The sequence below is a fragment of the Choloepus didactylus genome, chromosome 1, assembly GCF_015220235.1.
Source record: "Choloepus didactylus isolate mChoDid1 chromosome 1, mChoDid1.pri, whole genome shotgun sequence".
Classification (NCBI taxonomy): domain Eukaryota; kingdom Metazoa; phylum Chordata; class Mammalia; order Pilosa; family Megalonychidae; genus Choloepus; species Choloepus didactylus.
Genome location: NC_051307.1, coordinates 211,586,543 through 211,609,513, shown reverse-complemented (window position 1 = coordinate 211,609,513; position 22,971 = coordinate 211,586,543). Strand labels below are relative to the sequence as shown.

Below are 22,971 nucleotides of genomic sequence, written 5' to 3'. Positions count from 1 at the left end.
CTCATGCCTCTTGGTCTCTGCTGCTGGAACCCAGAGGAGAAGGTATCAGAACCTGCTGGCTGAATGAGTGGGGAGCAAAGGGAAGGCTTCCTGGAGGAGGTGACCTTTGAGCTGTCCTGGTATTCCAAAAAGGAGAGAGAAAGGCAGGTGATTTCCAAACAGGCAAACAATCCCAGTCTACCCAGATTCCACCTGGGCAAGGAGCCTGATCTCTTCCCGGGCAGTGAGTTCGAGTGGAAAGAGCAGGAAGTTCAGCACTTAGCAGCCGTGTGACCATGGACAAGTGTCTATCTCTCTGAGCCTCTGTTTCCTCCTCTGTAAAATGGGTTTAGGCCACCTGTCAGCAGTGGAGAGAGAGCAAGTCAAGCATGCAAAGTGTGCAAATGTGCAGTGGGTGCTCCATCATTGATCTAGGAGGCGGACTTTCTCCAGGACAGTCTTTTGGCTGCTTCTCCGGTCTAGGTCAAAGGAAAGGGCCAGAGTTAGGGGGAAACGAGGCCAAGCCAACCCGGATTTTCCAATTGTTCCCAGCTGCATGTTTGCTCCATGGGGCTGTAGGAAGGAAATTCTCTGCACAAAGACAGGAAAGCAGGGGTGCTCCTGTGGCAGAGGCAAAGCTCACAGTGGCGTCTGGTATGCTCCAAGGGTCCCAGGCAGCAGTGGCACCATCGCCCTGGCACCTCTCAGGCCCCTCTAAGTATGTCACCTCAGGATGTCACAGATGGGGAAACTGAGGACCAGACAGGGTATAGCCCTGCCTTGGATCACATAAAGGCCATGATTTACAATTCAGCAATCCCTCCTATTTTTCAAGTTCACAACTATTTATTGAACATGTCCTATAAAATGCGTAGAAGATGATAATCCCTTACAAATGGTGGTTTTGAGATAATTCATTATATATATACACACACAGAGACATTTTTAACAGCTTTATCAAAGCATAATTTACATGCCAACTGATTCACCCATAGTAAGTGTACTGTTGATTGAGTTTTGGTAAATTAATACAGCAGTACAACCACCACCAGAAAGCTTTCAAACACTTCCATCCCAAAATGTTCCCTTGTGCCTGTCTGCAGTCAATCCTCACTCCCAGGCCCAGGCAACCACTGGTGCTGCTTTCTATCTCTATAATTTTGCATTTTCTAGAATTCCCTTCCACGTTCCCTTTTTTAAAAAAATCTGCTCTCTCCCAGGCCAGAAAAGGGGAAGCCTTAGGGCTAGAGGGTGTGTCTGAGAAGAGTCTGCCCTGACCCCTCCCGGTTCAACTCAGAGAATTCCCAGAACTCCTGGGGTCAGACAAGCCTCAGTGGGGAGGAGCCTCAGTGGTTGTGCATTCCGCAGACCATAAAAAAAAGCAGCAGCAATAGTTACCACCAGGGCCTGGCCTGGCCATGCGGCATCCAACCCTTGCAGCTGCCTAAGAAGGGAGGAGGAGGTCTGGGTGCAGGTGGCAGGGGGCCCGAGTTTCCACTGAACAATTTGTGAGGCACTTACAAAGTGTTGTTGGTCTTGCCCCACCCAGCTGGGATGGCCAGGCTGGCCAGGCCCAATATCTGATTAGGCCCATCTAATTAGGCATCTAACCCTCCCAGCTTGGCCCCAGGAGGCCTGCTCTCTCCTGCTCTCTCCGGCTGGGCCAGTTCTAGTTCTAGACCGAAAGGCTGTTGTTCCCAAACCTGGGCCCCAAAACTCCCACCAAGTTTATCATGGGTTACCAATATTCAGAGAGGAAATCTGCTGCTGCATTGATTTATAAGTGACTGGGGAAATCACCTTCCAAAGCGGACCAAGAACAAGGAGACAAAAGAAGAGCTCATTCCCAAAAGCAGGGTGCGTTTGGAAGCAGATCAAGTTCTTCCAACAGAGGGGCTAGGATGGGCTGACCTTGGCTTGCAAACCACCTGGGCAGGTGAACACTGAAGAGGCCAACTTTTTCCTAACCAGGAACTGGTCTTGAGAATGTTTTCTCGGGACTGGATATAGGCTATGATTTTCTTCTCTCTGCAAAGACCAGGCCTAAGAGGGAAGGGGAATTTTCCAGTGTTCAGCAGGATAGCCCTTGTAACCCCAAAAGAACAAAGCTGTGAGTGGGGGTGACTAGGAAAATAACGACCACAACAACGTTAATGAGAGTGAACACTTATTCAGAGCCTAAGCACTGTCTTATGTGATAAGTACCATTATCACCAAATGAGAAAACTGAGGCCCTGACAGGCAGATGGGTGAGGAAATGTTGGAAGTTACACACAGTGGGGAAGGATGCTGGGAACTGAACCCTGGGAAGTCAGCTCCAAAGCTTCTCCTTTAAATCCTGTGTGGCACTGACTTCTGCTGGGTAGATGCCTTGTCTTTCACTGAGCCTTATTAACTGACAGATACTCATCCTCAGAATGACAGGGACCAGCCAAAGATGACAGCAAAGTTGCATATGCTTCTGCTCTTTCTAGCATCCCAACAGCCTCCATGAAGCCAAGGATCTGTGATGCTAAGAAATCAGAAATGAGGATCTTTGCACATGATGTCCTTTCAGCTTAGAACAGACTTCCACAGGCTAACTCCTTATCAGTCAGTTCTCAGCTCAGATGTCCACAGAATCACCCTCTATAGTGGATTTCCCCGGATATTCTTTGTTTTCAATGATTACTATGTCTAATTATTTTATGTCTTTTTCATTTGTTCCCTGACTGTCCTCATTAGAAGAGTCCAGGACCATGAGGATAGAGGAGATGTCTTTTCTGTACATCCCATATCTCCAGGGCCCAAAATCGTGTTTGGCGTAAAGTAAAATGCTCAACAAATGCTTCTGTTGACTTAATAAATGACTGTATAGAGGAAGATAATTCCAGCATTTTCTTATACTCACCTGGATTTTATGCTCTGCTTTTGTTTGTTTTACTTTTGGTTTTTGAGGGGAGGAGCACAGTAATATGAAGCTAACCCATGGAGAATTTGGAGTTGAACATTTTTTGAGAAATATCAGGCTGAAATCTGAAAAGATTCCCCCAATCCCAAAGCCAGACAGCCCAGAAGGCCTGTGTTTATCATCGAGGCTGAGACCTGTTCCACAAACCACCCGTCCAGGTCTCAAACCCAGGGCACTGACCCATGGATCAGAGGGAGGGAGAAAGCTCAGCACCCAGACAGCGGATGGAATGGAAGGCCTGGGGATTTGAGGCTGCTTGGTATTTGTTTAGAAAAAGTATCCAAAACTTGTATATAAGCAAAAAGATTATAGTGTGCCCTTTTCAATGTCATACCATCATTTAACAAGCCTGCCTGGGATCTAGGGCTGCACCATCCAAAAATACTTTCTGTAACAATGGAAATGTTCTGTATTTTCACTGTCCAGTCTGGTAGCCACTAGCCAAGGTGGCTATTAAGCATTTGAAATGTGGCAAGTGTGACCCAGGAACTGAATTTTTAATTTAATTTTAAATTTAATTTAAATGAAAACAGCTACACGGAGTTAGTGGCTACCATTTTGGAAAGTACAGGTCTAGGGGAAGGTAATTTTGTTTGACTTACTATTTACTATTTATTTGGGCCCCAATTCTGAGAATTTAGATGTTAATTTGTAGATGATGTAAAAAGTACAAATGATTTTTTTGTCTGTTAGAGATGCAAACTATTAATCTGTTTAGTGTAAAGGATAGCCCAAAGGTTATGGTTTTATTGCTCTGTAGGCCATTAATAAATTTTGGGTCTAACTTTGCAGTATTATTTCAGCACTTTTTTTTGCACTGACATATATGTCAGTTTCTCAAATCCTTTCTTGAACCAGCTTTGTCATTTTCCTCAATAATGAGTTAGATAAATCTTTGACATGTGGTGCCTATATACTTGAATGAGAGCCCTTTTGAAAATTACACTTGAACATAGCACAGGCCCAAAGCTACTATCTCAATTTACTCTGCCCACTGTTTGGTAATGGGGAGCCCCCAGCCCCACCCCTCTGCCCCAGGCACTGGGAAAATCCAAGGTGAGCCCCTGCTCCCCCTTGAAGGCAGATAACCCAGAGCCTGGAGGAGGAAACAGCTCCCAAAGCCTTGGTTTTTCAGCAGCTGGACAGCAAGGCCAGCCTGGCAGCAGAAAGCTGAGGAGAGGAGGGCAAGGGGGAGGGGGGGCCTTTTCAATGTCACAGCTGATGAGGAGGGGCAGAGAAAATGCTCCGAAACACATTGCCAGAGGCACCCGGGGCCAGGGCTCCTGACATGAGCCAGGACACTGAGTTCATTTTGAAGCTAACAGATCAGCAGAGAAGCGTGTGCAAGGAGGAAGTCACCTTCTGCAGAACCACACGGGAGTGGGGTGTGCGGGATGGTCCTGGAAGGGCAGCCTCGGCCCTCGCGGTGGTTTCCTCAGGACACCTTCCGGGCTGACGCGTGTTGTAGATGTGGGTGAACTTCCGCTTCCTTATCTGGAAAATGAGGCTATCACCACCTTTCCCACCAGTTCCCACAAGGCCATGATGGACTCAGGGGCCAGAGAGAAAGCACCTAGCTGGCACATAAATGTTAATAATAATAATAATAATAGTGTCATCCTCAAATGAATCCCCTTGGCTTTTTTGAGGAAATCACTCTCAGAAGGAAGAGGGTGGGAGGCAAAAGGAACTCAAGGAATTCTTTTTCCCAAAATAAAAAATCTTATAATTAAAAAAAATTTACCATAGTCCATCAATTCTAAGACACATTTTTTTTTTTCACATTTTAACAGCTCAAAACCCAATGCATCTTATTAAACTACATGTCATAGCTTAATTGGTACCACCTTTTCCTTCATGGTGACACATAAAATAAAGGTGTCTTACAATCAGTTGCATCTTAGACTTATGAAATCTGGTCTAACGTTGACACGTGCTCATTGTATAAAGTTTAAACGTACATAAGTATAATAAAGGCTCCCCCAAATCCCTCTCTCTGGAGAATACTAAAAATGGCCACCCTAAAAAAAGCCCACTCTGTGTGAAAGCATAGATTTCTGTTTCCAGTCTCTTTAATTGCCCAACAAACCTCCCTAGACCAGTCACCCCACACCTCCTCCAGTTCACGAGAGCCAAATTAATGCTCAGCTAAAACAATGACACGTTACAAATTTGGATTTCACGATCAGACCCTTCCCCCTCCCCTCGCCCAGAGTTGCTGGCACCTTCCCTGCTGTTCAGCCCATGCCTGGAGCGGCAGTGGCCCCGTGCTGACCAGCAGGCATGGAGACGAGAAGCCAATAATTTAAGCCTCTTAAAAAAATATATGTGTGGCACAGTCTGTAATTTTACTATTTGCAAGTGACAAAAATCAGGGAGGTGTAGGGTCTGAAAAGGGGAAGCAGTGGGAAATCAAAAACATGTGTCCCAGGCAAGGACAGGCTTTTTAAGCCATGATTCAATTTAGCAGAATCACAAGGAGCCTCACACTCAGCTCTATGCCAACTTATTCAAATTGAGTGGAATGGGTTCACTGGGTCCACAGGATGCCTCCTATCACACGGCGACTCTGAGCAACAGGTATCAGTTGTCTGGAATACTGTGTTGTGAAGAATTCAGAGGAACAGGGGTAAGTGAATTGCCCAAGGTCATTTAACTAGTAATGAGCGAAACCAACCTGGAATACAGTTTAGTGCATTGGCAAACAAACCCAGAGCTCTTTCCACCATGATGCATGGCTCCTGAGGAGATGCCCCCTCATCAGCTATGTAGACTCCTTTGTCCTGAGTCTACCTTATATGGTTGCAACTTCAACAGAAGACAGAAATGAGAGGGAAGAGGAAGGAGGTGTGGAAACACACCAGCCTTGGGGACCACTGGCTATGAATGAGGCTTCTGTTTGCCTGCCCTGTGCATCTGGAATTTTGTATGAAAACAATGAACTGGAAAGAGGTGAAAGCATGCTCCCAAAAAGCAAGGCCACCACACAGCCCCCCTCCCTTGCTTCTAAAAGACTGCTTTGTTTCAACAGCAAAGGGAAAGCTGGGGGATAGTCTGAGGTTTGGGAAAGCTCTGGTGTTTGGGTTGACAGGCCCATGACTAGGAGGCGGCAACCATCAGAAAAATCAGAAGCCCAACTAGAACCTGGGATTTCAGGCTCTAATCATTTTCCTAATGCCTCTCATAATTCTGTAATGTTTTATAGTTTGCAAAATGCATTCTCAGACATTTTTTCAACAGAGCAAGAGCTTGAGGAAGGACAAAGAGCACTGATTCATTCAGCCTTCTATCTAGCTAATATTTATCTGGATGACTGCGGTGTGCCAGGCATTGCGGGTACAGTGCTTTGTTTATCACTGTTCTCATCCTTGGGAGTCTGAGAGGCCTGCCTGGGAGTCCTGGCTTCCCTGCCTGCTTAGCTTAGGGACCTTGTGCAAGCTAATCAGCCATTGCAGCATCTGCAAAAGGGGAGGACGGCAGCAACCGCCTGCCAGGATGGATGTGAGGACTAAAGAAGCTCCAGACTATAGGAAACCTGGCTTATGGCAAGAGCTTAATCAAAAGGCTGGTAGCTGTTACTGCTTGTGAGAGGCTAACCATGGTGCTGTGAGTATGGTCCACCCTGGAAGTATCTGGGTATGTCAAATGACTGTAAGCCTCATCTGGAAAAATGGGATGGGGGTGGGGCACAACTAGTCAGGCAGGCTGTGGATTGAGTGATGCCCAGGGCAGGAGAGGGGTCCACAGGGTTGGGGGTGCTAGTTGACAGAATCCAAGGAGCCAGTGCAGCTTTATTTTAAATATATTTATTTTAAATATGATGCACAAGCACTGAAACTAAGGAGGGTGAGATTCTATCAATCTTATCCTTCAACCCTCCTGTGATTTCCCATCTTACTCAGAAGTGCTGCACTTCTGACAATGGCCTAAAGGGCTCTGCACCATCAGGTCCCCACTGCCTCCCTGACTTCCACTCCTGCTCTCTTCCTTGATCACTCTGCCTGGCTACACTGGTCTCCGTGCTCATCCTCAAACATGCCAAGCATTCTCCTGACTCAAGGCCCTTGCATGTGCTTTTCCCTCTGCCCCATTTGTTTTTCCTCAGATACTCACACAGCTCCATTTCCTTCAGGCCTTTGTTTAAATGCCACCTGTGCCGGTTTGAGTGTATTGTGTCCCCCAAATGCCATTATCTTTGTGGTCTTGTGTGGGGCAGTTTTGGTGCTGGTTAGATTTGCTTGGAGTGTGCCCCACCCAGCTGTGGGAGATAATTTTGATGAGATGTTCCCATGGAGGCGTGGCCCCACCCATTCGGGGTGGGCCTTGATCAGTGGAGCTATATAAATGAGCTGACTCAAAGAGAGGAAAAGAGAGTGCAGCTGGGAGTGATGTTTTGAAGAGGAGCAAGCTTGCTAGAGAGGAACGTCCTGGGAGAAAGCCGTTTTGAGGCCGGAGCTTTGGAGCAGATGCCAGCTGCCTTCCTAGCTAACAGAGGTTTTCCGGAGGCCATTGGCCATCCTCCAGTGAGGGTACCCGATTGCTGATGTGTTACCTTGGACGCTTTGTGGCCTTAAGACTGTAATTGTGTAGTGAAATAAACCCCCATTTTATGAAAGCCTATCCATCTCTGGTGTTTTGCATTCTGCAGCATGAGCAAACTAGGACACCACCTTTTCAAAGAGGCCTTCTTTGATCACCTTACATAACATGGCAAAGGGCAGATGGCAGTCTCTATCCACCATTCCATGCTGAGTTTTCCTCCAGAGCATTTATCAAGCCCTTTGACATATTTTTATAATATATACATGTTTGTTATCTGTCTCTCTCTCCATTAGAATATAAGCTCCATGAGGGTAAGCACTTTGGTTAACTGCTGGGTTAACAAGCTAGGACACAATGCCTGGCATGCAACGGCTGCTTGAAAAATATTTGTTGAACAAATTAATCTCTTAGAAAACAGCAGGCTGCTATGCAGTGGTATGACATGAGTCTTTTTTTTTTTTTAATTACTGATGTTAAATTCATATAACCAAAATTAACCATTTTAAAGTGAACAATTCAGTGGCATTTAGTGCACTTATTCACAATGCTGTGCAACTACTACCTTTATCTAGTCCTAAAACATTTCCATCACTCCAAAATAAAATCCTGTGCCCATTAAGTGGCCAGTCCTCATTCCTCCCAGCCCCTGGCAACCACTAATCTGTGTTCTGTCTCTACGGATTTACCTATTTTGGATATTTCATATAAATGGAATCATACAGTACGTGACCTTTTGACTCTGATTTCTTTCACTTGGCTTCCATGTTGTTGTATGTATTTTTTGAGATGCATCCATGTTGTCGTACGTATCAGTACTTCATTCCTTTTTATGGCTGAATAATATTCCTTTGTATGTAGATACTACATTTTGTTTATCCACTCATCCTCTGATGGACGTTTGGGTTGCTTCCACCTTTTGGCAATGGTTGATAGTGCTGCTATGAGAATCATGTACTGTACAAGGATTTGTTTGAGGACCTGCTTTCAATACTTTTGGGTCTATACCTAGGAGCGGAAATGCTGGATCATGGCAAATTTACAAAAGTCCTTTTCTGTCATCTGGAACTAACATTTGTTGGCAATTGCTCCATGCCAGGCATTGGACTAAGCCCTTGACGTTAGCTTATTTAACCAGGTAATATTATTTTCCCATTTTACAGGAAGAAACTGGATCTCAAAGAAGTTAGGCCCCTTGCCTAGGTAAAAAGGCAGAGCCAGAACCATGTGGCTTTCTGATTGACTCCAGAGCATGGATTCTTAGCCACCACACAACTTTGCCAATTCTGCCACACCAGGAGTCTGAAGGGATGGACAACTAAGCTATAGATATTTATAGGTGATCTGTATCCCTAATTCATGTTTTTAAAAAAATTTCTGAATCCCCCCCAAGCATGTATAATTTTATAATCAGGAGAAAATAAAGGTTGCTCTGCCTGTCTATCGATCTACCAGGCATCACCAAAATAACAGGGAACCTGGAGAGGGAGTTTGCCCATGGCTCTTCTGGGAGCCTCCAGGAACCTGGTTAAGAACAGGAGGGATGTGGGACCCCTGCTACAGATGATGATGGCAGGAAGATAACTTTCAGATCCACTGTTAGGATTTCAACTGTTAACAGAGGCAGCAAGGGCTAAAATGGAAGACAAGCAGCAACCGGGCTACTTCTCTCTTCAGGTTTCGGATATTGGAGGGACAGTACAGAGGCTTTATGGCCTATAACTGGGTTGCCCAATTGATGCCGAAATCGTGCTTTGACAAGACACATTCTCGCCGAGAAAGAAAAGGCAGACTTTCTGAAGAAGGCGACCGGGCCCCACAGCATCTTAGTGTGGGTTTCTGTCCCTGCAGGGTCTAATCAGGAGGAAAAGGAGCTCTGTAACAACTACCTAATTCCCTCAGAGCCATGAGATTCCTCTCCGCCTCACAACAGAGTAAACACCATATTAGGGCCAAGAAACCGGCACTCCTGGTGAAGAAGTAAAGCGAACAAGAGAATGGCTGTGTTCTTAAGAAACACACTAAAGTATAGAGGGGCAAAGTGACATGATGCCTCCAACTCATTCCTTAACAGTTCAGAAAAAAAAAAGTGTTTGTATATGCATACATACACAGAGATAAAGCAAATGGGGTAAAATGTAAGCAACTGGTGAACCCGGGTGACAGGTAAACAAAAGCCAGTTCCTTGTGTTATTCTTGCAATTTTTCTGTAAGCTTGAAATGATATCAAAATAAAAAGTTACAAAGAAAGGAGGTAAGTGTGAGAGCTGAATTAACTGAGTTTCTCAGCTTGGTGCTCAGAGGAGAAGCTGAGTGAAGGATCCAACTCCTTTTCTTGTGCTAAGCCAACCCAGGAACCAGAGAAAATTGTGATCACCGCCACTCCTCTTCCTATGGTTCACTCTGGACCCTCTTATGCTTCCTGATATGGAAAACATCCTGCCTGGATGAGAATTTTGATCATAAAAACACAATAAATGCCTGGAGCCTGAGACTTGAATCCTTACAAAGGACTGCAGGAGATAACACAGAAGGGGAAACTTGGGTGACCCCCATGGGGAGGCCAAGGCAGGAAGCATAAAGAGAAAACCTGCAGGATATGCCTCCCAGGGCAGTGGGGGGCTGGAGAAAGACAAAGGTGAGTGCCATTAGGAGTTTACAGCTTAAAAGGAGAGAGAAGCTACAGTAGAAGCCACTCCTGGGGCTGAAAATGCTCAAGGTAGGAGATCACAGGGAAAGTCCTCCAGGGGTTGCGAGCAGGGAGAGGCTGCTTCCACAGTATACAGAGGAGACTGGGAAGGAGACAGGCAAACAGAAATGCCCTGCAGTGTGGCTTCATGATTCCTTTTGGTTTAAGCCAGCCTGCTGGTTCCTCACAAAACCAAGAGCGTGATCTTCCATCTGCACCAGGAAAGCCTTTGCACCCTCCGGTACACATACAGCTCTCTTTCACCTCAATCATTTCTCCCATCTGAAAACTCTTCCTCTTCCCAGAGTCCTCTCCAAACCCTAATCTTCCTCCAGGCCTAGCGCTGGGCTCCATGAAACCACTCCCTCACACCATTTACTTCCCCACCCTTTCCTTGCAATGCCTTCCTATTACATCCCAACAAGCCCTTCAAGCCCTTCCCTGCCCTTCAACTTCTGTCTCCAAGCCCTCCTCCCCCAATTTCTTGGGCGGCTCCCTGGAGAAGTAATTTGATTCTGAGACAGTGTGAGCCATCAATATGCTTTGGTTGTTCAAAAATTTAATGCTCCCTCAGAATGCACGGGCAGGAAGCTAATTTGAACCAACAATTCCACTGCGCTCTCTGCAGTTCACATCCTTCTGGGAGCCATTCTTAAAAGCCCTGACAAACCGTAGCTGCTCCAGAAGGCACTGAGCATGGAGGGCAACCTTGCCACACACAGGGATAGCTGAGAGAGCCCAGGCTTGGTGAGCTTATGCCAGCCTGGAGAGGTGCATTCCAGTAACAGAAGAGGAGTCCTGAGAGGAATTGGGTTGTGGGTAGCAGAGATTAGAACTAGGACCAGTGCAGTAGGAGACACTAGGAGACACACTTAGGACATTTATTTATAGCCTTTACTTAACCTGCTCAGTTGTCTATTCCTACAGTTCACTACAGAAACTTTGCACTTTATTATGGGGTGTTATATGCATCCATAATCTAAAATTCCAATTCTAAAACACATCTAGCCCTCAAGGTTTCACATAAGGAATTGTGGACCACTACTAGGTGCACCTACTTTTTATGTGTTAAAATGGCCTTTAATGAAATGGTGAGAAATAAATGGTAGCTGGTATATTTGTTTTGTTTTGTTTTGTTTTAAATGCCATTGTTTGGCAAAGTAAAAAGTTGGCAAGCCTGAGTTTAACTACCAAATTCATGGGACATTTTGTTGGTCTGTGAAGTCCAATTTTGACACAAGTCACCTCCAGTGCCTTACAAATCTAGGCTTGATTATAACTGCAGTTGCCAGCTAGTTACCTCACTGACCAAAATGGGTCTACAGACATGTTTTGTTTGCCTCACATCCAGTATATTTTCCCCTCCCTTTTAACCCGGAGAATGGACATAAAAAGCCAGTTTTCGGTTTCTCTTGAAAATTCAGATGTTGGCTAACAGTCCTACGTGCTTTACAATCAGCAGGCAGTTCCCTCTGCTTTCCAGCTTACCACTCTGCTGACTGAAACACCCAGTCTGATTCACTGCCACTGGACAGACAGGACCAAAGAGACAGCTTTTCCTAGATTAGGATTTGCTGATCAGCAATATCATAGAAATGTGACCTTAGCCAACACTTACCCATTCATTAAAATTTTGAAGATTTAAACTAAAAAGTAGAAGGCTGCTGCTCCAGGGAAGGCCTATCCATAAACAGCTCTGTGCAGAATGTGCTGGGAGGCCAGAAGGTGAAAAGCAACTTGCTCGACTGAGTCGGCTCCTTAGCTGATGACAGAAAAGAACTCACTCGATTAGGAATTCCTTCTCACTTTCACAGAAATTTCTACCAAAGCTGTAATTATCAGGGATGTTGTCACAGCCTGTTTGAGGCCTAGCTGTTGAAAGTCTGTGTTTCATATAGCCCTTTGACCACAAGGATAGCAGCATACTGAGGCAAAAGTTTTAAAGGATGGTGTTAATGCAATTAAAATGTCTAAAAAAAGCACAATAAAAAGCAAAATAAAGAGCGATTTTTGGTTACTCAACTTATACTTGTCCAATCAGTACTCATAGGTTGTATAGGTAAAACATGCCACTCTTACAGACACAGTCTGTTTCCAGGGAGTTTCCAGATAGAATGGAAACAAATAATAGAACTGTTTTCTTCGAATACAAAAAAAGCATGCAAGATAATACGGGCAATATCCATGCAACTGCCACTTCAAATGAACACGTTAAATACTGTCACGTTTGCCTTTTTCCCCCTTCTTTTAAGTAATAAAACATGCATTTCAGTAAAGCCAATGTCTGTTTCTCCTTCACCCCTCTAAATCTCATATCCCTTTTACTACCACCCTAGAGGCAAACATACCGAGTTGGTATTAATCCAGTCAATACTTAAACTTTTCCTATATAGACAACAGAGTAATTTTTGTTTTTCATTCAATATTGTTTGAGCTCTAAGTTGATATACATAAACCTAGTTCATTAATTTCAACTGATCTATATCACACAGTCATATACCACAATTCATGTGTTTCCCTTCTGATGGACTGTTGCTAAGTTTTTGCTATTAAGAGAGTGTCTCTGGGAACAGGGATCTTTGTACACATTTCCTTGCATACACATATCTGAGATTCTCTAAAATAAATAACTAGAAGAGGACTGCTGGTCAAAGTATTACACATTTTCAACTTTACTAAATATTTTGCAATTGCTCTCCCAAGTGGCCATGTCAAGTTACAGTCCCACCTGCAATGAATAATTTGTTTTCTTACACATTTGCAAACACTTGGCATTGTCGGATCTTCAGCATTTTTCAGTGTGATGGGTGTGAAATATCTCACTGATGTTTTAGTTTGCATTTCTCTGAATGATCTTTTTAAATTTTATTGGCCATCTGGGTTCTTTTTCTTGGAAATGCTAGTTCATATCCTTTGACCATTTCACTTTTGGATTTTGCTTACCAGATTGTAGTTATTTATAGATTTGGGATACTAATCCTTTGTTATATATGTTGCAATTATCATTTCCCAGTTTGTCTTCTTTTAAAATATCATTAGTTGTACAAAAGTTTTTAATGTTACTATAGTTGAATCTATCTTTACCTTCCCAAATTGACCCAATCCCAAGGCCATACAATTATTGGTCTCCTCTGCCCTTTTTTTTCTTGTAGTTTTAGTTCTTTAATTCATCTGGGATTTATTTTTGTAAGGTATAAAGGCTGGCTTTTTTTTTTTTTTTCCCATAAGGAAACCCAGCTGTCCTCCAACCACAGAATTATTTTCCCAGTGATTTATAATGTGCCCTCTAATACAATATACCATATCCCATAGGCTCTTGGATTGATTTCTGAGCTCTTTTGTTCCACTGTTGTATTTGTCTATCCTGCCCTAATGCTACATTCTAAATCATTATAGCTTTATTATAAACCTTGGAATTTGATGGAGCAAGTCTATCCTTTTCCTTTTGCAGAAGTTCTTAGCAATTCTTGAACCTTTAAATTCACTCATAAATTTATCAGTTTGTTAAATTCAAAGAAACATCCCATTGGAATTACATTAAGTTTACAGATTAATTTGGGGAGAACTGACATCTTTATGACTCTGAGCCTTCTCCTTTATGATATTCTCTATTCTCTTTCTATTAATTCAGGCCTTTATGTTGTTCAGTAATTTTTGTAAGTCTTGCACATCCTTTTTAAATCTTTTATTCCTACTTCATCATTTCTGTTGCTATCATACATGGGATCTTTTTTTTCCTGCTACATTTTCAAATTAGTTGGTATTAGTGTTTAAAAAACTACTTTTGACAGTGTGCCCGGCAGTCCCGCAGATCTGTCTCTTGCTTCAACAGTGTTTGAACGGAACAGACCCGGGGACGCTTCCCCCACCTCTTCAGCCTCAGCCACCCTCCAACTTCCTCTCCGGTTGCAACCTCCGGAACCATCTCCTGGGCCAGCTCCTGTTTCCGGGACCAGCTAACACTGTTTTTTTGTGTAGTTAGCTCCTCATTGTCACCAACCATGAACTCCCAGATCCATCAGAATTATTCCGCTGATGTGGAGGCATCTGTCAACCATCTGGTCAACCTGCATCTGCAGGCCTCCTACACCTATCTCTCTCTGGGCTTCTATTTCGACTGTGAGGATGTGGCCCTGAAGGGCGGGGACCACTTCTTCCGCAAGTTGGTGAAGGAGAAGCGCGAGGGCACCAAGCGTCTCTTGAAGATGCAAAACCAAAGCGGTGGCTGCCCCTCTTCCACGACATGCAGAAGCTGTCCCGAGATGAATGGGGTAATACCCCGGAAGCCATGGAAGCCGCCCTGGTCTTGGAGAGGGACCTGAACCAGGCCTTGGGTTCCGCCAACACAGATCCTCATGTCTGTGACTACCTGGAGAACCATTTCCTAGATGAGGAGGTAAAACTCATCAAGAAGATGGGCGACCACCTGACCAACTCCGCAGGCTGGGTGTCCCACAGGCGGGGCTGGGCGAGTATCTCTTGGAAAGGCTCACCCTCAAACATGACTAGGAGTCTCTGGAGCCCAGAGGCCTTTGGGGGCCCCTCTGCATTCCCCTGGCATCCAGGCTTTTGCCTAAGCCCCTCCCTCCAGCCATGAGGCATCTTTTCAACCAGCCACCCTGCCACCCTCTAACAAGTCCTGAACCAAGTGTAAACAATAAAGTTTTTTGCAGCAGGAAAAACAAAACAAACAAAACAAACAAACAAAAAAACAAAAACCAAAAACACTACTACTGAGGTTTGTATGTTGATCTTATATTGAGCAATCCTTATCCAACTCTTAAGGGTTTTAATACTTATACATTCTCTTGAATTTTCTGTATAGATCATTAAAAGATCTGAAAATGACAATTTTGTATATTCCTTTCCAATCCCTATTTCATTCATTGTGTCATAAAGCATTAGCTAGTACAATGTTGAGGAGCTGCTGTGAGAATGGGTCTCTATGCCTAGTTCTTGACTTACTGAAGATGATACTGAAGCCACCCCATTAGTATGAGGACTGCTGTATATTTTTAAACATTAAAAGAAAACAAAAAACACCTACAATTGTGGGGAATTTTAAATATACATAAAAGTAGAGCAAATACTATAATGAACCAGTATTTACCCCTCCCAGTTTTAATGGAGTTAATCTTCTTTTGTTTACTTAGAATACTTTCGAGAAGATATTCAGGACTCCCATATCACACAGCATGCATTAAAAAAAGAACCCTGAAATTCCTACTTAATCTTCATAGTTCCCAATAATTTATTATTAATCTTATGGATACTGAATTTGGTAACTACCAGGACTTCCAGGCTGGTTATTAGAAAGCTTAGAACCATATAAGTAAGGTGACATGGGGTGATTTTTCTTTCCTTTCAGTCTGTGCTCAATTTTATATCCTCACTCTTGTTTTAATTTCTTCTTTCCCCCTTCCCCACCAATTTTTTTTTTCTGGAGTTTTTTTTTTTTTTTTTTAATCTTCATTTTATTGAGATATATTCACATACCACGCAGTCATACAAAACAAATCGTACTTTCGATTGTTCACAGTACCATTACATAGTTGTACATTCATCACCTAAATCAATCCCTGACACCTTCATTAGTACACACACAAAAATAACAAGAATAATAATTAGAGTGAAAAAGAGCAATTGAAGTAAAAAAGAACACTGGGTACCTTTGTCTGTTTGTTTCCTTCCCCTATTTTTCTACTCATCCATCCATAAACTAGACAAAGTGGAGTGTGGTCCTTATGGCTTTCCCAATCCCATTGTCACCCCTCATAAGCTACATTTTTATACAACTGTCTTCAAGATTCATGGGTTCTGGGTTGTAGTTTGATAGTTTCAGGTATCCACCACCAGCTACCCCAATTCTTTAGAAACTAAAAAGGGTTGTCTAAAGTGTGCGTAAGAGTGCCCACCAGAGTGACCTCTCGGCTCCTTTTGGAATCTCTCTGCCACTGAAGCTTATTTCATTTCCTTTCACATCCCCCTTTTGGTCAAGAAGATGTTCTCCGTCCCACGATGCCAGGTCTACATTCCTCCCCGGGAGTTATATTCCACGTCGCCAGGGAGATTCACTCCCCTGGGTGTCTGATCCCACGTAGGGGGGAGGGCAGTGATTTCACCTTTCAAGTTGGCTTAGCTAGAGAGAGAGGGCCACATCTGAGCAACAAAGAGGCATTCGGGAGGAGGCTCTTAGGCACAACCATAGGGAGGCCTAGCCTCTCCTTTGCAGCAACCGTCTTCCCAAGGGTAAAACCTATGGTAGAGGGCTCAACCCATCAAACCACCAGTCCCCTATGTCTGTGGTCATGTTAGCAACCATGGAGGTGGGGTAGGCCAATACCCCTGCATTCTCCACAGGCTGCTCAAGGGGGCACTACATCTTTTTTTCCTTGTTTTTCTTTTTTTTTTTTTTAACTTTCCCTTCTTTTTTAAATCAACTGTATGAAAAAAAAGTTAGAAAACAAACATACAATAAAAGAACATTTCAAAGAGACCATAACAAGGGAGTAAGAAAAAGACAACTAACCTAAGATAACTGCTTAACTTCCAACATGTTCCTACTTTACCCCAAGAAAGTTACATAATATAGCAACATTTCTGTGAACTTGTTCCTACTACATCCATCAGAAATTAACAGACCATAGTCATTCCTGGGCATCCCCAGAACGTTAAATAGCTTATCTGTTCTTCTTGGATTATTGTTCCCCCTTCCTTAATTGCTCTCTATTGCTAGTTCCCCTACATTCTACATTAGAAACCATTTGTTTTACATTTTTCAAAGTTCACATTAGTGGTAGCATATAATATTTCTCTTTTTGTGCCTGGCTTATTTCACTCAGCATTATGTCTTCAAGGTTCATCCATGTTGTCATATGTTTCACGAGATCGTTCCTTCTTACTGCCGCGTAGTATTCCATCGTGTGTATATACCACATTTTATTTATCCACTCATCTGTTGAAGGACATTTGGGTTGTTTCCATCTCTTGGCAATTGTGAATAATGCTGCTATGAACATTGGCGTGCAGATATCTGTTCGTGTCACTGCTTTCCGATCTTCCGGGTATATACCGAGAAGTGCAATCGCTGGATCGAATGGTAACTCTATATCTAGTTTTCTAAGGAACTGCCAGACTGACTTCCAGAGCGGCTGAACCATTATACAGTCCCACCAACAATGAATAAGAGTTCCAATTTCTCCACATCCCCCCCAGCATTTGTAGTTTCCTGTTTGTTTGATGGCAGCCATTCTAATTGGTGTGAGATAGTATCTCATTGTGGTCTTAATTTGCATCTCTCTAATAGCTAGTGAAGCTGAACATTTTTTCATGTGTTTCTTGGCCATTTGTATTTCCTCTTCAGAGAACTGTCTTTTCATATCTTTTGCCCATTTTATAATTGGGCCGACTGTACTATTGTCATTGAGTTGTAGGATTTCTTTATATATGCAAGATATCAGTCTTTTGTTAGATACATGGTTTCCAAAAATTTTTTCCCATTGAGTTGGCTGCCTCTTTACCTTTTTGAGAAATTCCTTTGAGGTGCAGAAACTTCTAAGCTTGAGGAGTTCCCATTTATCTATTTTTTCTTTTGTTGCTTGTGCTTTGGGTGTAAAGTCTAGGAAGTGGCCGCCTAATACAAGGTCTTGAAGATGTTTTCCTACATTATCTTCTAGGAGTTTTATGGTGCTTTCTTTTATATTGAGATCTTTCGTCCATTTTGAGTTAATTTTTGTGTAGGGGGTGAGGTAGGGGTCCTCTTTCATTCTTTTGGATATGGATATCCAACTCTCCCAGCCCCATTTGTTGAAAAGACCATTATGACTCAGTACAGTGACTTTGGGGGCCTTATCAAAGATCAGTCGGCCATAGATCTGAGGGTCTATCTCTGAATTCTCAATTCGATTCCATTGATCTATATGTCTATCTTTGTGCCAGTACCATGCTGTTTTGGCAACTGTGGCTTTATAATAAGCTTCAAAGTCAGGGAGTGTAAGTCCTCCCACTTCGTTTTTCTTTTTTAGAGTGTCTTTAGCAATTCGAGGCATCTTCCCTTTCCAAATAAATTTGATAACTAGCTTTTCCAAGTCTGCAAAGTAGGTTGTTGGAATTTTGATTGGGATTGCATTGAATCTGTAGATGAGTTTGGGTAGAATTGACATCTTAATGACATTTAGTCTTCCTATCCATGAACATGGAATATTTTTCCATCTTTTAAGGTTCCCTTCTATTTCTGGTTTTGGTATTAGATTGATGTTAGCTTCATAAAATGAGTTAGGTAGTGTTCCATTTTCTTCAATGTTTTGAAAGAGTTTGAGTAAGATTGGTGTCAGTTCTTTCTGGAAAGTTTGATAGAATTCCCCTGTGAAGCCATCTGGCCGTGGGCATTTATTTGTGGGAAGATTTTTGATGACTGATTGGATCTCTTTGCTTGTGATGGGTTGGTTGAGGTCTTCTATTTCTTCTCTGGTCAGTCTAGGTTGTTCATATGTTTCCAGGAAATTGTCCATTTCTTCTACATTATCCAGTTTGTTGCCATACAGTTGTTCATAATATCCTCTTATAATTTTTTTAATTTCTTCAGGATCTGCAGTTATGTCACCTTTTTCATTCATTATTTTGTTTATATGGGTCTTCTCTCTTTTTGATTTTGTCAGTCTAGCTAGGGGCTTGTCAATCTTGTTGATCTTCTCAAAGAACCAACTTTTGGTGACATTTATCCTCTCTATTGTTTTTTTTTGTTCTCTATGTCATTTATTTCTGCTTTAATCCTTGTTATTTCTTTTCTTCTACTTGGTTTAGGATTGGTTTGCTGTTCATTTTCTAGCTTCTTCAGTTGATCCATTAGTTCTTTGATTTTGGCTCTTTCTTCCTTTTTAATGTATGCGTTTAGTGCTATAAATTTCCCCCTTAGCACTGCTTTTGCTGCATCCCATAGGTTTTGGTATGTTGTGTTCTCATTTTCATTCGTCTCTATATATTTAGCAATTTCTCTTGCTATTTCTTCGTTAACCCACTGATTGTTTAGGAGTGTGTTGTTTAACCTCCAGGTATTTGTGAATTTTCTAAGTCTCTGATGGTTATTGACTTCTAATTGTATTCCATTGTGGTCAGAGAATGTGCTTTGAATAATTTCAATCTTTTTAAATTTATTGAGGCTTGTTTTATGTCCCAGCATATGATCTATTCTGGAGAAAGTTCCATGAGCACTAGAAAAGTATGTGTATCCTGGTGATTTGGGATGTAATGTCCTGTATATGTCTGTTAAATCTAATTCATTTATCAGATTGTTTAGGTTTTCAATTTCCTTATTGGTCTTCTGTCTGGTTGATCTATCTATAGGAGAGAGTGATGTGTTGAAGTCTCCCACAATTATTGTGGAAACATCAATTGCTTCCTTTAGTTTTGCCAGTGTTTCTCTCATGTATTTTCTGGCACCTTGATTGGGTGCATAGACATTTACGATTGTTATTTCTTCTTGTTGAATTGCCCCTTGTTTTGTCTCTCAAAACATCCCTGCATTTGAAGTCTATTTTATCTGAGATTAATATTGCTACACCTGCTTTCTTTTGGCTGTAGCTTGCATGAAGTATTTTTTCCATCCTTTCACTTTCAGTTTCTTTGTGTCCCTGTGTCTAAGATGAGTCTCTTGTATGCAACATATTGATGGTTCATTTTTTTTTGATCCATTCTGTGACTCTATATCTTTTAATTGGGGAGTTTAATCCATTTACATTCAACGTTATAACCGTGAAGGCATTTCTTGAATCAGCCATCTTATCCTTTGGTTTATGTTTGTCATATTTTTCCCCTCTCTCTATTAATATCCTTTATTGTACCCATACCAAATCTCTTTAGTACTGAACCTTTCCCCAAGTCTCTCTGTCCTTTCTTTGTTTCTCCGTCTGTAGGGCTCCCTTTAGTATCTCCAGTAGGGCAGGTGTCTTGTTAGCAAATTCTCTCAGCATTTGTTTGTCTGTGAAAAATTTAAGCTCTCCCTCAAATTTGAAGGAGAGCTTTTCTGGATAAAGTATTCTTGGCTGGAAATTTTTCTCACTCAGAATTTTAAATATATCGTGCCACTGCCTTCTCGCCTCCATGGTGGCTGCTGAGTAGTCACTACTTAGTCTTATGCTGTTTCCTTTGTATGTGGTGAATTGCTTTTCTCTTGCTGCTTTCAGAACTTGCTCCTTCTCTTCTGTGTTTGACAGTGTGATCAGAATATGTCTCGGAGTGGGTTTATTTGGATTTATTCTATTTGGAGTTCGCTGAGCATTTATGATTTGTGTATTTATGTTGTTTAGAAGATTTGGGAAGTTTTCCCCAACAATTTCTTTGAATACTCTTCCTAGACCTTTATCCTTTTCTTCCCCTTCTGGGACACCAATGAGTCTTATATTCGGACGTTTCATATTATCTATCATATCCCTGAGGACCATTTCGATTTTTTCAATTTTTTTCCCCATTCTTTCTTTTATGCTTTCATTTTCCATTCTGTCATCTTCCAGGTCACTGATTCGTTGTTCAACTTCCTCTAGTCTTGTACTATGAGTGTCCAGAATCTTTTTAATTTGGTCAACAGTTTCTTTAATTTCCATAAGATCATCCATTTTTTTATTTAGTCTTGCAATGTCTTCTTTATGCTCTTCTAGGGTCTTCTTGATTTCCTTTGTCTCCCGTACTATGGTCTGATTGTTCATCTTTAGTTCTTTGAGTAGCTGCTCTAGGTGCTGTGTCTCTTCTGATCTTTTGATTTGGGTGCTTGGGCTTGGGTTATCCATATCGTCTGGTTTTTTCATATGCTTTATAATTTTCTGTTGTTTTTGGCCTCTTGGCATTTGCTGAACTCGATAGGGTTCTTTTAGGATTTGTAGACCAATTGAAGTCCTTATCTCTAATTTATCAGATCTACAGCTTCGTGGAGTACACTTTCTCTAACTAACCAGCAGGTGGCATCCACGAGCCACCTGTTTTCCACAAGCCATTTCTCCCCTGCTTAGCCTTTTTGGTGAGTGGGGGAGTGAGTCTTGTGGGGTCCAATTGGTGTACCAAGCTTGCGTGTGTAGTTGGTGTTGCCTGCCCTGTATGTGGGGCATGTTTCTGGGCAGTCAGGGATGGGGGTGGCTCTAACAATCAAATCTCCCTGGTGATCCTAGAGTTTTAAAGCTGCTGCAATAGTCTAATCCTTCAGTTCAGTCCTGCCACAGTTTGTCTCTGCCACTGACCCACAAGTCCTTGGTATTGGCGTATGGCTCCTGAGACTTGCAAGTGGGCCCCTCTTCCAGGCCGTGCACCCCAGGTCCTCTGTTGAGGGATGACTGTGGTATGTCACAGGTGAGTGCCGTCCCCCCAGGGCAGTTCTGGGCTGCTGGGCTGTATAGGGAGGCTCCCAGTCTGCTGAAATGATGGCTGAATGGGGCTTTGTTAATTCACACTGCTCCACCTTCCCAACTCTGGGACAATCAGCTGAGGTTGCAGGGAAGGCTAATGTCCACGCCCAGTTTTGTGGTGTGTGCCTGTTATTTGAAGCGCTTCCGTCACACTGGGTTGTCTGGGGCAGCTCTGGGCTATGGGGCTGGCGATGGGCAGGAGTGTTTCCTGTCCACCAGGATGATGGCTGTGAGCGGACACCCCCCCTTTTTTGGGGAAGTTGTGGTGTTTAGTGAATTTTCTCAGCCACTGGATTATTGCCTTTTGTCTCAGAGCTCTCTTAGTTCTGCTCTTGTCTTGACCTGCCCAAATTGCAAGTCTTTGAAGCTTTCTGTATTGGGCTTCTTAGAGTAATTGTTTTAGAAAAAGAAAAAAGGATTAAAAAAAAGGGCCCTCCTCAGAGATCTAATGGGTTATTGAAATGCTAAGAGACAAAGCAATTAGGGCCATTAAGGAAAGGTCCACAAGGCAGAGAGATCAGCTTTTCTTTGGGATTTGCATATGAGCCTCAGGGCCTGAGCTCTGCCCTTCCCCTTTCTATGTTCACCAGAACTCCAAAAATCCTCCGCTTTTATTCTGGAGTTTTTCGTGTTGTTTTTTTCTATGCCTGTCTCCTCTCTGCTGGGCTGGCTGCTCTCAGATTCTCTGGTGTCTGGTCTCAGTCTATCTATGGTTGGAGTTTGGATCAGTAGAATGAGTTTCTGATAAGGGCTGCCACTGCAGTTCTCCCTTCTCCTTCCCGGAGCTAACAGCCCCTCCTCCCACGGGACTGAGCCTGGCAGGAAGGGGTGCGGGTCCCCTGGCCGCAAAAACTTACAGATTTCGCTGATCTCAGCAGTTCCACGTTTTCATGAGTGTTGTATGAAGTATGCCCAAAGTCAGATTGCTCTGTGGTGTCCAGCCCACGCAGTTCCTGGCTTTCTACCTACTTTCCTGGAGGAGTAACTAAAACATACAGTTCACCAGTCCGCCATCTTGCCCCGCCTCCCCCCACCAATTTTAACCATGCTATTTCGTATTTTGTATATCTGTGTAGGTAATCTTAAAATCTTACTGAAACAAAGCAGGTCATAAATAAATACTTATTCAACACCTATGTACCTGGTAATTGGTCAAAGCTAGGTCCAGCTTTTCTCACTGTGATGTTTAAATGTAAAGTTTTAATAAGGCTAGATATTTGTAAGAAACAAGGTCCTCTTCCACAGTCAACTTACATTCATGGTAAGGGGATGTTCACTGCCACTAAGCGTTTTTATTCTAGATCAGAGAGCACACCATCATATGATTAACCAGTGGCTACCACCAACAACCAGAAAGTAATGATACAAGTCGAGCTTCAGACTTGGATTCTATTCCTTTATGCATTAAATATTTACTGAGATCT

The 22,971-nt window shown here is 42.8% G+C and overlaps 1 pseudogene; it reads left to right on the top strand.

Moving 5' to 3' along the window:
• The window catches only part of LOC119526939, a 28,970-nt pseudogene extending 14,304 nt beyond the window's left edge, over positions 1 to 14,666 (top strand).
• Positions 14,667 to 22,971: the final 8,305 nt, after the last annotated feature.